Raw genomic sequence first — 17,902 nt, 5'->3', positions numbered from 1 at the left:
GGGGGGGGGAGAGGTTGTAATAAAGGTTTGCACTCTGTCCGTCCGTTCTTCCGTCCGAGAAGTTTGTCCAGGACATTTATTCTCTACCATTTCACCTGGAGTAACCATATTTTGTGTACAATGACATCTTGGGATGGCGGAGTGCAGAGTGCCAGAAGAAGGTCACTATGACCTCAACGTGACCTGTGCTTTGACCTTTGACCTTAACTTTTGAAATATAGTTTGTCCGAAGCATATCTCCTTAACTATTTCACCTGGAGTAACCAGATTTAGTGTACATGGACATTTTCGGATGGCAGAGTGCAAGAGTTAGGTCACTGTGATCTATGACTTGACCTTTGACTTTTTCTTTTGAAAATGTCTGTCTGGGGCATATCCTCTATACTATTTCACCTGGAGTAACCAGATTTGGTGTACAAGGACATCTGGGGATGGCGGAGTGCAGAGTGCAAGAAGAAAGTCACTATGACCTCAACGTGACCTATGCTTTGACCTTAACTTTTGAAAAAATTGGCCGGGACACTTCTTCTATACTATTTCACATGGAGTTACCAGATTAAGCGTACAAGGACATCTTTGGAAAGCTGAGTGCATAGTGCATGAAAAAGGCAATGCGACCTATGACTTGACCTTTGACCTTTACTTTAGAAAAAATTGTCAGAGGCACAATTTATATATTATTTCACCTGGAGTATCCAGATTTGGTGTACAATTCTAGCTTGGGATGACGGAGTGCAAGGGTGCGAAAAGAAGGTCACTATGACCTCAACGTGACCTATGCTTTGACCTTTGACCTTAACTTTTGAAATATAGTTTGTCCGGGGCTTATCTCCTTAACTATTTCACCTGGAGTAACCAGATTTAGTGTACATGAACATTTTCGGATGGCTGAGTGCAAGAGTTAGGTCACTGCGATCTATGACTTGACCTTTGACTTTTTCTTATGAAAATGTCTGTCTAGGGCATTTCTTCTATACTGTTTCACCTGAATTAACCAGATTTGGTGTACAAGGACATCTTGGGATGGCGGAGTGCAGAGTGCGAGAAGAAGGTCACAATGACCTCAACGTGACCTATGCTTTGACCTTTGACCTTAACTTTTGAAATAGTTTGTCCGGGGCATATCTCCTTAATTGTTTCACCTGGAGTAACCAGATTAAGTGTACAAGGACATCTTTGGTAAGCTGAGTGCACAGTGCATGAAAGGTCAGTTCGACCTATGACTTGACCTTTGACCTTTACTTAAGAAAAGTTTGTCAGAGGCACGAGTTATATATTATTTCACCTGTAGTATCCATATTTGGTGTACAATGCTATCTTGGGATGGCGGAGAGCAAGAGTTAGGTCACTGTGATCTATGACTTGACCTTTGGTCTTTACTTTTGAAAAAAGTTGGACATAAGTTTACTGTTCGTTAAATATAGAAATGGTTACTGGTGGTGGACTATGGATTGTCTTGCAATACTCTGTCTTGTTTTTTAATGATTCGGAAAACATTTGAATATATTTAAAGGGGCTATTGAGTCAAGTGACAACCTGAAAATCAAGTCGATACTGAAAATATATATATCCTTACGAAAGTTCACGTAGTTGATAATAACATGACCTGACGCCAACGTCCAGTGTGGTCAGTTTCGTCTTTTGGGAAAGTTTGTGATAAAAATAGCTACGACAGAAATAGTGCAATATCCGGGCCTTTCAGCAAGTAAACAACAACACAGTGCCAATTACGAGTCTGAGTTCACGCATAACGCATTCTTGAATTACACAATATATTGCAAGTAAGAATTATAAGTGTCATAATATATACATTTAATCAGATATTTCTGTTTCACAAAGACAGAATAATAACATGTATACCTAAAGGGGATAAACCAAGACAGTTTCTAAAAAATTGGCGACCAATTTCTCTTCTGAATATTATATATAAAATTGCATCGGGGTCAATAGCAGGGAGAATAATAACAGTGTTAAATAGTATAATAAACACAAATCAAACAGGGTTTATTTCGGGTCGTTATGTTGGGGAGAATACTAGGTTAATTTATGATGTCATGCAATATACAGATGAAAATAGTATACCAGGAATGTTGTTAGTTATAGATTTGACTCAGTGTCCTGGACATTTATTGAAAAAGTTCTTGATTATTTTAAATTTGGCAATGGCATACAAAAATGGGTAAAAGTCTTTCATACAAATGCAAAATCTGCAATAAATTAAGAGGGAAATTTATCATCTTTTTTCGTTATTAAAAGAGGTTGCAGGCAAGGGGGTCCAATAGCTCCATATATAAATTTATATTATGCGCTGAAATTTTAGCTGTAAGACTGAGAAATAATAAACATATAAATGGTATTAATATTGACAATTGCCCACTTTTACTTTGCCAGTATGCTGATGACACTACATTGATTTTAGATGGCAAACAAATTTCATTTAAAGAGGCAATTAAAGAATTGTAAAGTTTTGCAAATATTTCTGGACTTAAAATTAACATATGTTATTTGGATAGGTAGTAAAAAATACAGTGATGAAATTCTTTATCCTGAATTGAATTTGCAGGGGGGGATAGGAAATTTATACTTTTAGGTATTGAGTTTGATGTAGACTAGCATAAGATAACAAAATTAAATTACGATAAAAAATTTGTAAAACTCAAAACTTTGATTAAAACCTGGAAAAGAAGATTATTGACTCCTATTGGTAGGATACATATCATAAAATCACTATTAATTTCACAATTCAATCACCTTTTTATCTCTTTAAAATGTTACATGTACAGTCGTTTATTGACTCGTTAAAATTAACGTGGGTTAGGAGGTTATATATGAATTCTGGTAAATGGCAAGTGATTTTAAAATTATATTGTGATAAAAACATTCTGGCAAATTGTGGAACTGATTATATTTCAAAATGTCAAAATAAAACTAAAAATCTATTTTGGATTGATGTATTTAAGGCATGGAGAAAAATTAATGAAAAATATAAGTCCCCTAGCAGTAAGTTCAAAATGCCCATCTGATATAACAAACATATTTCAATAGAAAATAGAAGTATATTTTACAGGGATGGTACAATAAAGGAAAAATTGTAATTGACGATCTAATCTGAGACAGAAATATCTATGCTTTTTACAAATTTCAAGAATTCAAACAGATTTATGATATTCATACAAACTTTTTACGATATCAGGGTCTAATTACAGCCATTAGAGAGTATATAATACAAGAAGATAGGTCAAATGTAGAGGTTAACTATCCATTTATACCAATTAATTTAGAAGTGTTTTTGAAAAATAAAAAGGGGATAAGAGATTTTTATAACTTGTTTTGTAAAAATGATACTATTTCAACAGGTAAAAAAAATGAGATGATATATTTCAATTTGATGATGAAGTTTGGAAAAAAATATATAAAATGCCATTTAAAGTTACGAAAAATACCAAATTACAGTGGTTCCAGTACATAATTAATCAGCATATTTTGACAGCTAATGCATATTTGTTTAAGGCAGGAATAGTAGATAGCCCTTAATGTGAACTGTGTAAACTAGAAATAGAGACAATAGAGCATGTATTATGGGACTGTGACAAAGTACAAAATCTTTTACAAAATTTTGAGTTCTTTTTAGATGAATTGATTATTCCATTTGTATTAATAAACAATACATTTCGTTTTGGTTTTTATAACTATAATGGACATAATAAAAGTGACAATAGTATTATTTTAATAATAAAACAGTATATATACAATGCAAGATGTCTTAAAGTGCCTTTATCTATACAAGGAATTAAAAATTCAATTAAAGAACATTACAGTATTCAAAAATATATTGCAAATAGTAAAGACGAAATATATCTCATTAACTTCCAGAATGAGTAAAAAAATGGAAAAGGCTTATTGATATTTCCTAGACCTACATTTTGCCGATTATATGTTCATATGTTTGATCTTATTTAAATTTATTTGAAAAAAATGGACAAAATTGAAACATTTAATGTATTATGTTATATTATTACCAGACTTCTATCCTTTACATTGGTTTGTTTAATACTGGTACTTCCCCTCTTGTCTGTCTATCTTTCCGTCTGCCTGTCTGTATTATCTTAATAACTTCGCTACTGACACCTATGTTATTACCAGACTTCTACCCTTTACATTGGTTTATGTGATTAATAATGTAAGGTATTTTTGGGATATATAATCTTTAAGTTTTAATACTAGTCCTTATCCTCTTGTCTGTCTATCCGACTGTCTGTCTGTCTGTCTTTCTGTCTTTCTTTCTGTCTGTTTACCTGTCTTTATTTCCACAATGCTTTGTTTTCTTGTTTCTCTTATCTGATTTTTCTTCCTTACTTATATAACATTACAAAAAAAAAAAAAACACTTACAAAAAGAGCAATATTAATTAGTATGAAAGTATGTGTGAAAGTGGAATTCATTATGTATAATGAAATGTATATGTTATTGTAAAGTGAAAAATACTTTAAAAATAAACAAACAAAAAAACGAAAACAAAAAGAAGATAATTCTGTTCATATTTGGATTTGAATGAAAACGAACATGTTCAATTAGAGCATGCACGCACTGAGAGGGTGCCGCAGGGAGAATTACAAAACCGCAGAAAGTACGATATCAATAGACTACCCGATCACTTATAACGATGTTTAAGATGAAGATGATGTTGGAAGATGATTTTTTAATCAGAATAAATGCATGTATTTGTATTACAGAGAGGATTTGTATTACAGAGAGGCTAGGTGAATAAAACGAGAAGTTACCTTCTCTCCTCGGCTGGAAAGACATTTGTGTTAGCTAGAAATTCACCGACAGCTGCCGCTAAAAACTTACGGCTGTACAGTACAATTTCTCGACATTAATTGTTTATAAGGAGTATCGAACTATATAATCATGAAGAAATTTGTGACAACGTTATAAAAATACTTACTTCACTAAATTGTCCCTTTAAAGCCTTATACTGTTTTGAATGTCTACATTTGACTTTTTGATTGTTTTACATGATTCAAGTGAGTAACAAGAAATCTGGCTTGAGCATAAAATCTACTCTAAAGCATGAAAACTGTTTCGTGAATACGGAACCGGGTTAATTTCAAACTAATATTTACAGTATGTAAAAATAAAAAATAACTAAATAAAATACACTCCTACAACCTCTTTTCAGATAAGGCAGCCCAGACCCCTCCTAGTTGTCTTATTCTCCCTTCTTATACAATGTATTTCTCGGTTGAGTCCGTGGTTGGAATAAATAGCTTTCTCTCATCTCCATGTGTGTAAGAAAGAGCTGTCAATGATAAGAAAGGGGTGCAAGAAACTTATATCGTACACCTCATTTCACACGTGACGTCACGTCACAATGGCTCAATAATTACGTGACGTCACGAATTTGAAAATATCTGATCCGCAATACGGAAAAGACGATTTGATGAAATTAAGACATTTTACGATATATTTACCGTACACGTTAGAAAGATGAAAATAGTTTTCTGTGCAAAAATATGGGCTTTAGTTCAAAATGGTACCAAGTCCAAACGCATTGGTGTCTTGGCTTGTTCTGATGGTTGGAATGAATGAAAAATACTCTTTCATGACCAAGGGTGTAGGATAGGGAAATTGCACCCTCGGGATTTTCAAATTCGGCAAAACCCTCGGCAAAGCCTTGGGTTTTAGAAAATTGGAAAACCTCTGGGTTGAATCTCCCTATTCTACAACCCTGGACAGGAAAAAGTCTTATAATCTTTATTGTTACTGTCTGAACCATTTTACCAATGTTAAATTGATATATATTGATGATTCAATGTGACAAATAGTCACAAAACTATGTCACTCATCTAGCAGATACATGTATCAATAACGGGGACCTGTCCGTGTGACGTAGATCGTACCGTGTACTTACTATTTGTTCACTAAAAGCTAACAATGCTGGTTGTTGAGGATCACCAATGTTTCTACAATTTCTACACTTGTACCTAATTCAATTATACTTTACAAATACGGTTACCAAACCCTGAGGTTTTAATGAGTTATGGCCCTTTCTAAACATCGGGAAAATAATGTCCAGACAACTCCTCCTTGACTTGTAGGCCAATTTCAACGAAACTTGATGCATATGATAAGTATCGCCTGTTATTGTGCATCTGGATGTTACTGTTTTTTTTCATTTTTACACTTTTTATGGAATTACGGCCCTTCTCTTTTAATGTTTTGTTTTCACCTATATCTATGGACTTGCTACCCACCACCATAGACTTATACAGGTGTACAATGTAAATGATTTGTTTAACTTCAAAACAAAGTGAGGAGTGGGATGTATTAGTTAGCCAGTGGCTTACAGCTCTAGTTGTGAAATAAATAATGTGTAAAGGAGAAATATTTAGAAGTTTTGACCGGGATTATGAGGGAAACATAAGGGCGGGGTGGTAGCAGGCCGGGTTATACTGTCAAAATCGTTTCCTTTGTTTCAGAACGATTCGGTTTACCCATATTTACCCCTATTTTTACCATATTCTCTAAAGTATTGTCATTGTCATTATTTTATTCAAACCTCTTAAGACTCTTAACAAATATTTGAATCAATGTGAATGTTTATTTGCAGACATAACGCATCTTTTGGAACGGCCACGTAAATGCACAATATTTAGTTACATAGTATAGATAAGATACCTGTACCAGTGTAAGTATTGCAAATTACGATGTATTGTAGTTTCTGAAAATGATTAATATAAAATGTTGTTCTCTTAATGTTTTATCAAGTTGACGAGGAGCCTGAAATAGTAACGACCATTTTGGTTACGCGAGCTATGCCTCCTTTCCATGCATGGATTTTTTTTTTCATGATTTCAGGAATTATAACCCAATTATATCGATGCACATAATCGTGTTTACTCTGCCCACCTGGAATCCGGTACGCATTATCCGCCTGAATTTGTAAGTTAGAACTAAAGTTTTTATAACAGGAAATATACAGTCTATAGTTTGCTTCAACTGGAGTACGAACCGCCACTCTACCTATTTAGCTGAAGGGAAATTCCCTCTAGTGCAAAGCTGGAAGGCAACCGTAATCCTATATACAATCACAATTGCCGTACCCCCCCNCCCCCCCCCCCTGTTTTTAAATGTATATCTTAAGATTAAGAAAACAGTTTCTGTAATTATTAAACGAATTTGTAAAATTATCCTTTAAAATACGTCCTTAATGACCTTATAGCTGTAGATAGGACATGAAAATCTATACAACCAACCAACCTTAAACATTCCGGAACTTTTATACCGCAGTTCCGGTTCTTTGCTTATAGGTGTATAGGCAACATCCGTGTTCGGTCGGGACAAGGAAGAAAGTGTTGTATTTTGAAAACACAGACCTGTCTGCGCCTTAATGATCATATCTTATGTTCGCACGGTGAGTAATATGTTGAACAGTGGTGTAAGTATCCGTTTTATCTTTCATTAAACAGACTCGAACTTTTTATTGACAGGAACAGGGACGTATAGTGAAGGGGATTAGCAACTCCCTCTTTGCCTTACCAATTTTATGACACGTCAATCTAGACTTACCTCCCCCTGATTCCGGAGCAGATTGCGAGCGCCAACTATCTCAATTTTGACAAAGCAAGATGGCGTCGATACCGCTTCGTTAGATGTAGAAGTTGGTGTGAAAACAAACCAATCTCGATAAGTCTTCTTACGTCTTTTGTTTATCCCATTGTTATAAGCTGATTGTATTACTTTTAATTGATAAAATATGTGGTATCATAGTAATTGATGTCTCGTTTTTGGGATATATTTTTCTATTTATAAATGCGATGTAACGCGTAGTTCAGAGTATTGTGGTGGGCGTCGATAGACAAAAATGCGGGATAAAAAAAACACATGTATGTGAACCATCTCACTCCAAAAGTATTTGACCGATCTTTTTTAAATTGGCAGCATTAGAAAACTGAATTATTTTTATAACGACCCAACCCATTTTAATTGCAAATAATATAATTTAACTTGTGTTATTTTTGTGTCAAAAAGTGTAAATATCAGCAATATTTTTCACTGGAACGTAAATCATTGCGAAAGAAGTTGGTAACTGCTCACTGTTTTGATTAATTTTATAAACAATCGTTTGTATTTTCTAAAACAATTAATATCAATAAACAGCCGAGTAATTTCTATGTTAAGTAGGCCTGATTTGATTTGCATTATTTGGAACGATAGCGATGTCACAGATGTAATTACTCGTCTGGTAACGAAGGACACGTGTTGTTAAAAACCGTAAAAACCGGAAATGTTAAACCACGGATTTAGCTAAGTCCGTGGTTAAACGCAACAAAAAAGTATCGCCTGCATTTGAGGATCAGCTCATTTAGAAAATACTTCTTTTTGAAATTTACAGCGATAGAAAGTTGAATAATTTTTTGATATGAAGTACTAATTTGTATGGCAAAAAATAACAAATAACTTGTGCTGTTTTTGTGTCAAAAAGTGTCAATATTAGCATTATTTTCACTGGAATTTGCTTTACGAAATTTGATTTGTTGTAAAAGCCACCAACACAGCCGAAAGGCTAGACATAGTGGCAACGATAGCCCTGTCCCTGGAATAAAAAGAAGACCTACTAATACACAGTCCCAATCAGGGCTAACTGTTATCAAAACACTTCGATCTCGGCGAGATTGTTGACATGACACCGAAAGCAGGTGCGTGCTTTATTTTAACGCTAGTGCGCAAGCGCAGGCTGATCGAGAAGGGCTCTCGATGACTTCGCGGTTCGGTGAACAAACACAAAAGCGACGTGCTATAGAATCTTGACTGGGGCAGAGTTGCCAATCCCCTCTATATACTGTCCCTGACAGGAATCAATATTTAAAATGCTGTCACATTTACTTCAGTACTGTACGTGTATAGAAAACGAAAGTATTTGATACCTTTGTCCCTAGTACTTATCAGCTCTAAATAGCATGCCCTTATATTTGATATCACCAAACTATTATTAGACAGTGTTCATTAAAGCTGCCACAATCACGTGTTTGAATAGTAATCCCAACAGCTTTCAAATTCGCGGACATGAGCAAGGCTACTTCTATACTAATGCATTAACAGGCCCCCTTGATTTGTGCATCTTTGAAACTAATAGTCAGTTGAAGTTGGTCATGAACGGTAGATAGATAGATAATATGATTATTGAAAAATAAATTCTGTCCCACAGGGGCGTTTCTAGGATATTTGAAAGAGGGGGCGGGGTGTAGAATCAAATCTTTTTTGGACCTTTTTTTTTGCTAAAAAACATAAAATAATTGTGAAATGCACTAATGTAACGGTTCCTGACTTGGAGCATGTATATTTTATAGTTAAAGTGTCAGGGTTTGACATTTTTTATACCGAATTCTCTCCATTAATTGTCTGTGGTATATTAAAATGATTGGATGGATCTTAACAGCAGTAGACCAATAACGAGATTCCAAATTCTAGGGTATAAGGCGTTACTTAACATTTCAATAGTCCTAGGCCAGGATTTTTTGAATGGGAGGCGTAATTACGGTTGTCCTGGTAGAGGGTCCATGGGGAAGCTCAGAAGCTCCTGGATTTCAACAATTTAGCATCAAGTTATGAAGTAGCCAGACTGATAAATATCTATCTATTTTAGATTAAGTTCTGGTTTCGTTGAACGACACACATGATAACAAGACAAACAAACACTGAAGTATAAAGTTCTTTCGTTCTAAATATTGTAGGCTTTAATGTGGAATACATGATTGAATATGAAAAATTGACGTCATTGTACTACAGTTTTTTGAAAAGGGGGGGCATACGCCCATTACGCCCTCACCTGGACCCGCCCCTGATATACATATGTACACATACGCTACAGCCAACCAGCTTTATACACATAAGGTATTGTGTTTTGTCCATAAATAAAAGCCTGAATTTGATCAAATGTATTTTGTTGACACTCTTTTTAGTCTAATATAGAAAAAACTTCATCTTTGTCACAAATCTCCCTAGTTATTATCATACTATTCAGTTTCCGGAATATAGGGTCAGCTAGGAGAGTTATGTCCCTTGGCTCAGGAGAGACATCTACGTGGGCGCCAATGTAAAGTTGAATGAAAAGTCAAGGTCGATGCAGATTTCTTGGTTCACATGTTTATTTCCAAAATATGTGGAACATAATCAAAACCCTACAAAGACAATACAATTGATGGCATAATGAAACACATATAATTCCTAACATGTACATTCAGTGCATACGTTCACACACAATAGGTTATTCAAATTAAAAAACTATGGGTAGGGGGTTTACACAGAATAATCTGTATCTGTATGAGTCTGTTCTCTATCGAAAACTCTATTATCTCTGTAATATATATAAATCACAGTTTACATCATGTTGATAACAAACATATATACATTACTTTAAAAAGAGCTATCTTTGTATTGATTGAATATACATGTACGAAAGATCAAGATTCTGATAATTTTATAAAATGCACAATTTCACAATATAATTAATGCTACTTTATCCAAAATCTCATTATTAATATAATAGTTTAACATAAACCAATTACAGAATAAGACTTTGTCACATCTATATGATGTACAAACCAGATCTGGAGAAAGACTTGAAACTCCTGGATATAAATTAGCTCTGTCTATGAATGATTACTAAAAACCATGCCAAAACATGTAACAAAAACACCTGGACTGACCACTGACCAAAACAATACACTGAGCCACAATACGATACGTATTGCGATACACCACTCATGATATGATACATCTTTAATTCTTTATTAATGATATTAAAACTTCTTGTAAAGCTTTTGGAATTAACAATTTACAATTTAATATCATGCATGACATTCATTTGTTTTATTATTGTATAACATGTAGTGTACCAAAATATGTCAACATAGTGGAAATACTGTCATAAATTATCACCCTTGAACTCTAAATTAGCTTCCCGGCCATAATGCTTTCTATGGGACAGAATATCAAGTTTTCCCCAAAAATCCCCTATCAATCACCACCTATTCCACATTCTAATGGAGAGTTCAATTCTACTTCATATATATATTTTTTTCAAATACAGCCACACGAGGTTGAGATGTCTTATAATACACGTGTTTTAAACACAACCGCATGCACTATTGTATCATACATTTGTACGTGTTCAATTAAAAATGCACGTACAGTTTGACGTTCCGTATCTCACAAGCTCTTTTTAATTAACTCGTCTGGAAAGAGTCTTATTTTTATATATATGTTTTCATGATAAACAAATGAACATCAGAATGCTTAAAATTTCTTCTGCATTCACCATTATTACCAACACACCAGTGACAACAATCGATGACTTCTCTGCTCTCTCACACAAAAGAGTTCCACAAAAGATAAAGCGGCAACACATTCACATTCCAAGTTCTGCGGACAAGAATGCAACACACGGGTGCATCATTCATAATTAAATTAAAATGCTGCAATGTGGCATTAAAAGCAGGTTAATTAATGACTGTATCTATTACAACCGATATATTTGATACATGTTACACCCCTATTTGTCTGGCACATATCTTCTATACTATTTCACCTTATTATATCTTAGGATGACGGAGTGCAGAGTGTAAGAATTAGGTCACTGTGACCTATGCTTTGACCTTAACTTTTGAAAAAGTTCCTCCGGAACAACTCTTCAATACTATTTCACCTGGAGTAACCAAATGTGGTGTACAAGGATATCTTGGGATGACAGAATACAGAGTGCAAGAATTAGGTCACTGTGACCTATGACTTGACCTTTGTCTTTGACTTTTGAAAATATTTGTCCCGGGATATATTTTCTATACTATTTCAACTGAAGTACTATGTTTTAAACAGTAGGTACATCCTGACATAAGTGTACTGTTTATAAAATATAGAAATCATAATTGTTGGGGGACTATGGATTGCCTTGTTTAATTTGTCCTCACGTTTAGCTCACCTGGTATGAAGGACCGGTTATTTTTTAGCATATGTCATGGTGTGGCGTCTGTCGTCCATCTGTCGTCCGTCCTGCAACTTTTCCTTTAAAACACAACTAGCCCTGAACAGCCCAGTAGATTTTGACTAAATTTGGTCAGAAGCATCTTTAGGCCAAGGGCACTCAATTTTGTATAAACGGTGGGTGTGGGTCCCCGGGGGCCCAATCGGGGAAATAGAGGTAAAACCTTTAAAATCCTTCTTTTACCATAGGGATTAAGGGATTTCATCCCAATTTTGGTCTTGAGCATCCTTGATATTGTATAAACTAGGGGTTTGGACTCCCTGGTGGCAGAGGGGTGGGGCCGAATAGGGGAAATAGAGGTAAAAGCTTTGAAATCCTTCTTCTATCATAGGGATAAAGGGATTTTATCCTTATATAGTCTGGAGCATCCGTTTGCCGAAGGGACTCAATTTTGTATAAAGGGTTGGTGTGGCCTCCTGGGGGCAGAGAGGTGGGCCGATTAGGGGAAATAGAGGTTAACCTGTAAAAGCCTTCTTCTGCCGTAGGGATAAAGGGATTTCGTCTCAATTTGGTTTTGAGCATCCTTGGGACTCACTTTTGTATCAATTGAAGTTTGTACCCACCGGGGGCAGAGAAGCGGGACCAAATAGAGGAAATAGAGGTAAAACATTTCAAATTCTTCCACTACCATAGGGATAAAGGAATTTTACCTTGATTTGGTCTAGAGCATCCTTTTTGCAAGATGACTCAATCTAGTATAAACAGTGGCTGTCGATATGAGGCTGGTTTCGGTAGTTGAGAATGATGGGTTTCTTAACACACGTTGATAACATGTTAGAACCTTAAAGTACAAGTACACATGCAGTGCAGAGTAGAACATGGATGATCTTGAGCTATGATTCATTACATTCAGTTGATCAACAGTGACATTTATATTAACTTGGTTATCTATTTTAAAATATTGTCCATTAGAGTAAAAGAAATCACCTTTTGTCAGATTTTATTTGTATTTTACAATTGATATTTCTTGTTTTTCATTTAATTTTGTATTATTTTGAGGAGAATCAGCTAATAAACATTCCTTAACATTTATATATTAATTTTATTTCTTAATTATAGCATTGTATTATAAGTATTGTATCGTATCGAAACGTACCGAACCGTAAATGCTGTACCGCGATACATATTGTATTGTGAGTTAGGCGTATTGTTTCAGCCCTAGCGGGTATACTGGAATCACTCTGTCTGTCTGTCAGTCTGTCTGTCCTTAGACAAAAAACTGTACCTCATACACCACGTAGGTTTGTGCATGGATTTTGATGAAACTTTGCACATGTTACACCTCAAATGAACTTGTGGCTCCCAGAACGCCATTATGTTCCTTCTGATATTTAGTTATGGCCCTTGACTACTTATTAGCTCACCTGCCCGAAGGGCAAGTGAGCTTATGTCATGGTGCAGCGTCCGTCCGTCGTCCGTCCTCGTCCGTCAACTTTTCCTTTAAACAACTTCTTCTGAAGAACCGACATGCCTAGAGTCATGATATTTTAATGAAAGCTTTGTTGGTAGGAGCCTGACAAAGTCTGAGAACGTAAATGACCTTGACCTATTTTCAAGGTCACAGGGGTCAAATAGGTCAAAAACTTCAAACGACTTCTTCTGAAGAACTAAAAGGTATAGAATCTTCATATTTGACTGATGGATTCCTGGGATAGAGCCCTACAAAGTTTGAGAATGAAAATGACCTTGACTTACTTTCAAGGTCACAGGGGTCAAATGTGTCAAACACTTCAAACGACTAATTCTGAAGAACTGAAAGGTATAGAATCTTTATATTTGGCTGATGGCTTCCTGGGAAAGAGCCCGGCAAAGTTTGAGGATGAAAATGAACTTGACCTTGTTTCAAGGTCACATGGGTCAAATGTCTCAAACACTTCAAACGACTTCTTCTGAAGAACTGAAAGGTATAGAATCTTTATAATTTAGCTGGTGGCTTCCTGGAATAGAGCCCGACAAAGTTTGAAAACGAAAATGACCTTGACCTACTTTCAAGGTCACAGGAGTCAGATATGTCTAATGCTTAGAACAACTTCTTCTGAAGAACTGGACGGTATAGCACCTTGATATTTGGCTGGTTATTTCCTGGGAAAGAGCCCAACAAGGTTTGCGAATGAAAATGACCTTGACCTACTTTCAAGGTCACAGGAGTCAGATATGTCTAACGCTTAGAACAACTTCTTCTGAAGAACTGGACGGTATAGCACCTTAATATTTGGCTGGTTATTTCCTGGGAAAGAGCCCAACAAGGTTTGCGAATGAAAATGACCTTGACCTACTTTCAAGGTCACAGGAGTCAGATATGTCTAACGCTTAGAACAACTTCTTCTGAAGAACTGGACGGTATAGCACCTTAATATTTGGCTGGTTATTTCCTGGGAAAGAGCCCAACAAGGTTTGCGAATGAAAATGACCTTGACCTACTTTCAAGGTCACAGGAGTCAGATATGTCTAACGCTTAGAACAACTTCTTCTGAAGAACTGGACGGTATAGAACCTTAATATTTGGCTGGTTATTTCCTAAGAAAGAGCCCAACAAGGTTTGCGAATGAAAATGACCTTGACCTACTTTCAAGGTCACAGGAGTCAGATATGTCTAACGCTTAGAACAACTTCTTCTGAAGAACTGGACGGTATAGCACCTTAATATTTGGCTGGTTATTTCCTGGGAAAGAGCCCAACAAAGTTTGCGAATTAAAATGACCCTGACCTACTTTCAAGGTCACAGCGTTCAGATATGTCTAACACTTAGAACAACTTCTTCTGAAGAATTAAAATTCATAAAGTTATAATATTTGGCTGGTGACTTCCTGGGATAGAGCTCACCAAAGTTTGCAAATAAAAATGACCTCAACCTACTTTAGAGGTCACAGAGGTCAACAGCATTTTAAAGGATTTGTTCTCAAGAACTAAAAGGAATGGATTCATAAGATTTGGCTGATTGCATTTTGGAATAGAGCTAACCGTCAACTTTTCCTTTAAAACGCTACTAGTCATGAACGACTGAGCAGATTTTGACCAAATTTGGTCAGAAGCATCCTTGTGGGAAGGGGAACAAATTTTGTAAAAAATGATGGGTGTGGCCCCCCTTGGTGTTAAGGGGCAGGGCCCAATAGGGGAAATATAGCAAATTCTTTAAAATCCTTCTTCTTCTGTGGGAATGAAAGGATTTGTTCCATATTTGGTCTGAAGCATCCTTGGGTAAAGGGGGAACAATTTTGTATAAACCGTGGGTCTGGCCCCCCAGGGACCTGAGGGGCGGGGCAAAATAGGGGAAACATAGCAAATTATTTAAAATCCTTCTTATTCTGTAGGAATGAAAGGATTTGGTCCATATTTGGTCTGAAGCATTCTTGGGTGAAGGGGAACCAGTTTTTTATAAACGGTGGGTCTGGTCCCCCTGTGGACTGAGGGGCGGGGCCCAACAGGGGAAATATAACAATTTTTTAAAATCCTTCTTCTTCTGTAGGAATAGAAGGATTTGGTCCATAATTGGTGTGGAGCATCCTTGGGTAAAGGGGAACCAATTTTGTATAAGCGTTGGATGTTGCCCCCCTGGGACCTGAGGGGTTGGGCCCAATAGGGGAAATATAGGTAAAACCTTTATAACCCTTCTTCTACCATAGGGATTAAGGGATATTATCCTAATTTAGTCTGGAGCATCCTTAGGCAAAAGGGACTCAATTTCGTTTAAACAGCGAGTGTGGCCCCCCTGGGGGCAGAAGGGAGGGGCCCAATAAGGGAAACAGCAAATTCTTAAAAATCCTTCTTCTGTAGGAATGACAGGATTTTTTTCAAAATTTGGTATGAAGTACTCTTGGGTGAATGGGAACACATTTTGTATAAACGGTGTGTCTGACCCCCCTGGAGGCAGAGAGGTGGGGCCCAATAGGGGAAATAGAGGTAAAACCTTTAAAATCCTTCTTCTACCATAGGGATTAAGGGATTTTATCCTAATTTAGTCTGGAGCATCCTTTGGCCAAGGGGACTCAATTTTGTATAATTGGTGGGTATGACCCCCCCTAGGGGCAGAGGGATGGGGCTCTGTTTGAAGTTTGTTCTCGCTCTATCTCAAGTGCTGTTTGGATCTTTCTGAAATTTCATATGTATTTACAGCACCTACCATGGAGTGCTATATTTTTACTTCATACCAATTATTTTAAACATATTCAGGTGAGCGATACAGGCCCGCTGGGCCTCTTGTTTTAAATTACATGATTTTTTTTTTATTAATAGCTCACCTGCCCAAAGACCCCTTTTGCCTCATGTATTATATTGGATGATATTATTTTTTATTGGTTTTAGCTCGCCTCACCCGAAAGAGCCAATTTAGCTTATGCCATGGCGCGTCGTCCATCTGTCCGGCGTCAACTATTTACATACCTAACTTATGACTTTTTCTAAAAAAAAAATGTCAAGAGTGATGATATTAGGCCAGTAGCTGGCAAATAACCAACATTCCTATTTAAGTATAACATGATAATAAGATAAAGAGCTACAACGCTATATCAAATGACTGACTTTCATAATTAAGGTCTCACATGGTTCAAATACATTGAACCTGGTCCGAAGGGCCATGTGAGCTTATGCCGTACTGCGTCGTCCGTCTGTCAACGTTTTCTTTTGAACAACTTCTTCTGAAGAACTGGAGGACCAAGTGTCATGATATTTGGCCAGTACGTACCTAGGATGAAGTGCTATACATTTTCCTCATTAAAATGACCTTGACCTACTTTCAAGGTCACAGTGGTCAAATATGTAAAACATTTCATACAACAATATCTTCAGAACCATTTGGACTAGAGTCATGATACTTGAGTATGTTATGCAGACCAGCAGTGCATTTTTTTTTTCTATTACAGTAATGAAGTCAAAGGTCAACTTTAAGTGTTAGTCTGGGTCAAACGTCAAAATGGGTTAAAGCTTTAACAATCTTTTTCTCCAGTTCCATGAGGCCCAGTGTCATGCTATTTGGCCAGTAGGTACCTTGGATGAATCGCTATAAAGTTTACTCATTAAAATGACCTTGACTTAATTTCAAGGTCACATGGGGTCAAATATGTTAAAAACTTCAAACAATAATATCCTCAGAAGCATTTGGTCTAGGGTCATGATACGTGGGTATGTTATGTAGATAAGCTTTGAATTGTTTCCTTTATCATATTAATGAGGTCAAATATCAACTTTAAGTGCTAGCCGGAGTCAAAGGTCAACGTGGGTTTAAAGCTTTAAAATTAATATTTGAAATTTCAAGCAACAATATCTTAAAAACTGTTTAAGAGATGTAAACATGTCTTGTGTTCTAGTTTCCAAGTTACCTATATGTCAGTTTCATGTAACAAAAGAAACAGGTGATTTGCTATTTTGACTCTTAATATTATTTTCAATTTTGATCATGTGTTCATTTAAAAAGAAAATGGTGACATCGTTTTATGAAATCTACCTTTATTATTTATTAAGTATACAAGATGATAACGGTATTTTACAACTATGGTATAAATGACATTTGTCAAAGAATACTGTTTCAGATCATCTCACAGAACACAATGTATAACACTTGCACCGTACATAAAACTGTAATTTATATAAACATTCTTTAGTTAGGGAGACAATCAGTAATATATAAATCGAATAACCACATGCTTATCTACATTTCCAGGTTAAAGTTGAACCAATCTGATCCTCATAATGGCTGAAGGCGGACCCTGTCCGGAACTAAACTTACACTTACTACAGTGTCCAATCTGTCTTGAGCGACTGCGACAACCGAAGTCCTTACCATGTCTCCATTGCTTCTGTCAGGATTGCCTGGGGACCTACATCATCAAGGAGTTGTCTGGTAAGATGGCTTCGGCGACA

At 36.1% G+C, this 17,902-nt stretch overlaps 1 protein-coding gene across 2 annotated transcripts in view; it reads left to right on the top strand.

Annotated features, from left to right (window-relative positions):
• Positions 1-17,896, top strand: part of LOC110446106 (E3 ubiquitin-protein ligase TRIM33-like) — a 40,383-nt gene extending 22,487 nt beyond the window's left edge. The window contains exons 1-2 of one of the 2 annotated variants that reach the window (XR_002462428.1): positions 7,330-7,417; positions 17,703-17,896. The gene's annotated coding sequence lies outside the window, so the exon portion shown is untranslated. Of the gene's footprint in view, positions 1-7,329; positions 7,418-17,702 lie in introns of those variants that run through there. The other variant, XR_002462429.1, reaches the window with a different exon arrangement.
• The last annotated feature ends 6 nt before the right edge of the window (positions 17,897-17,902 follow it).

Source organism: Mizuhopecten yessoensis, unplaced genomic scaffold (assembly GCF_002113885.1).
Source record: "Mizuhopecten yessoensis strain PY_sf001 unplaced genomic scaffold, ASM211388v2 scaffold2531, whole genome shotgun sequence".
In the NCBI taxonomy this organism is placed as follows: domain Eukaryota; kingdom Metazoa; phylum Mollusca; class Bivalvia; order Pectinida; family Pectinidae; genus Mizuhopecten; species Mizuhopecten yessoensis.
The sequence above is the reverse complement of the archived record's forward strand: the minus strand, read 5'-3'. Positions and strand labels throughout refer to the sequence as shown.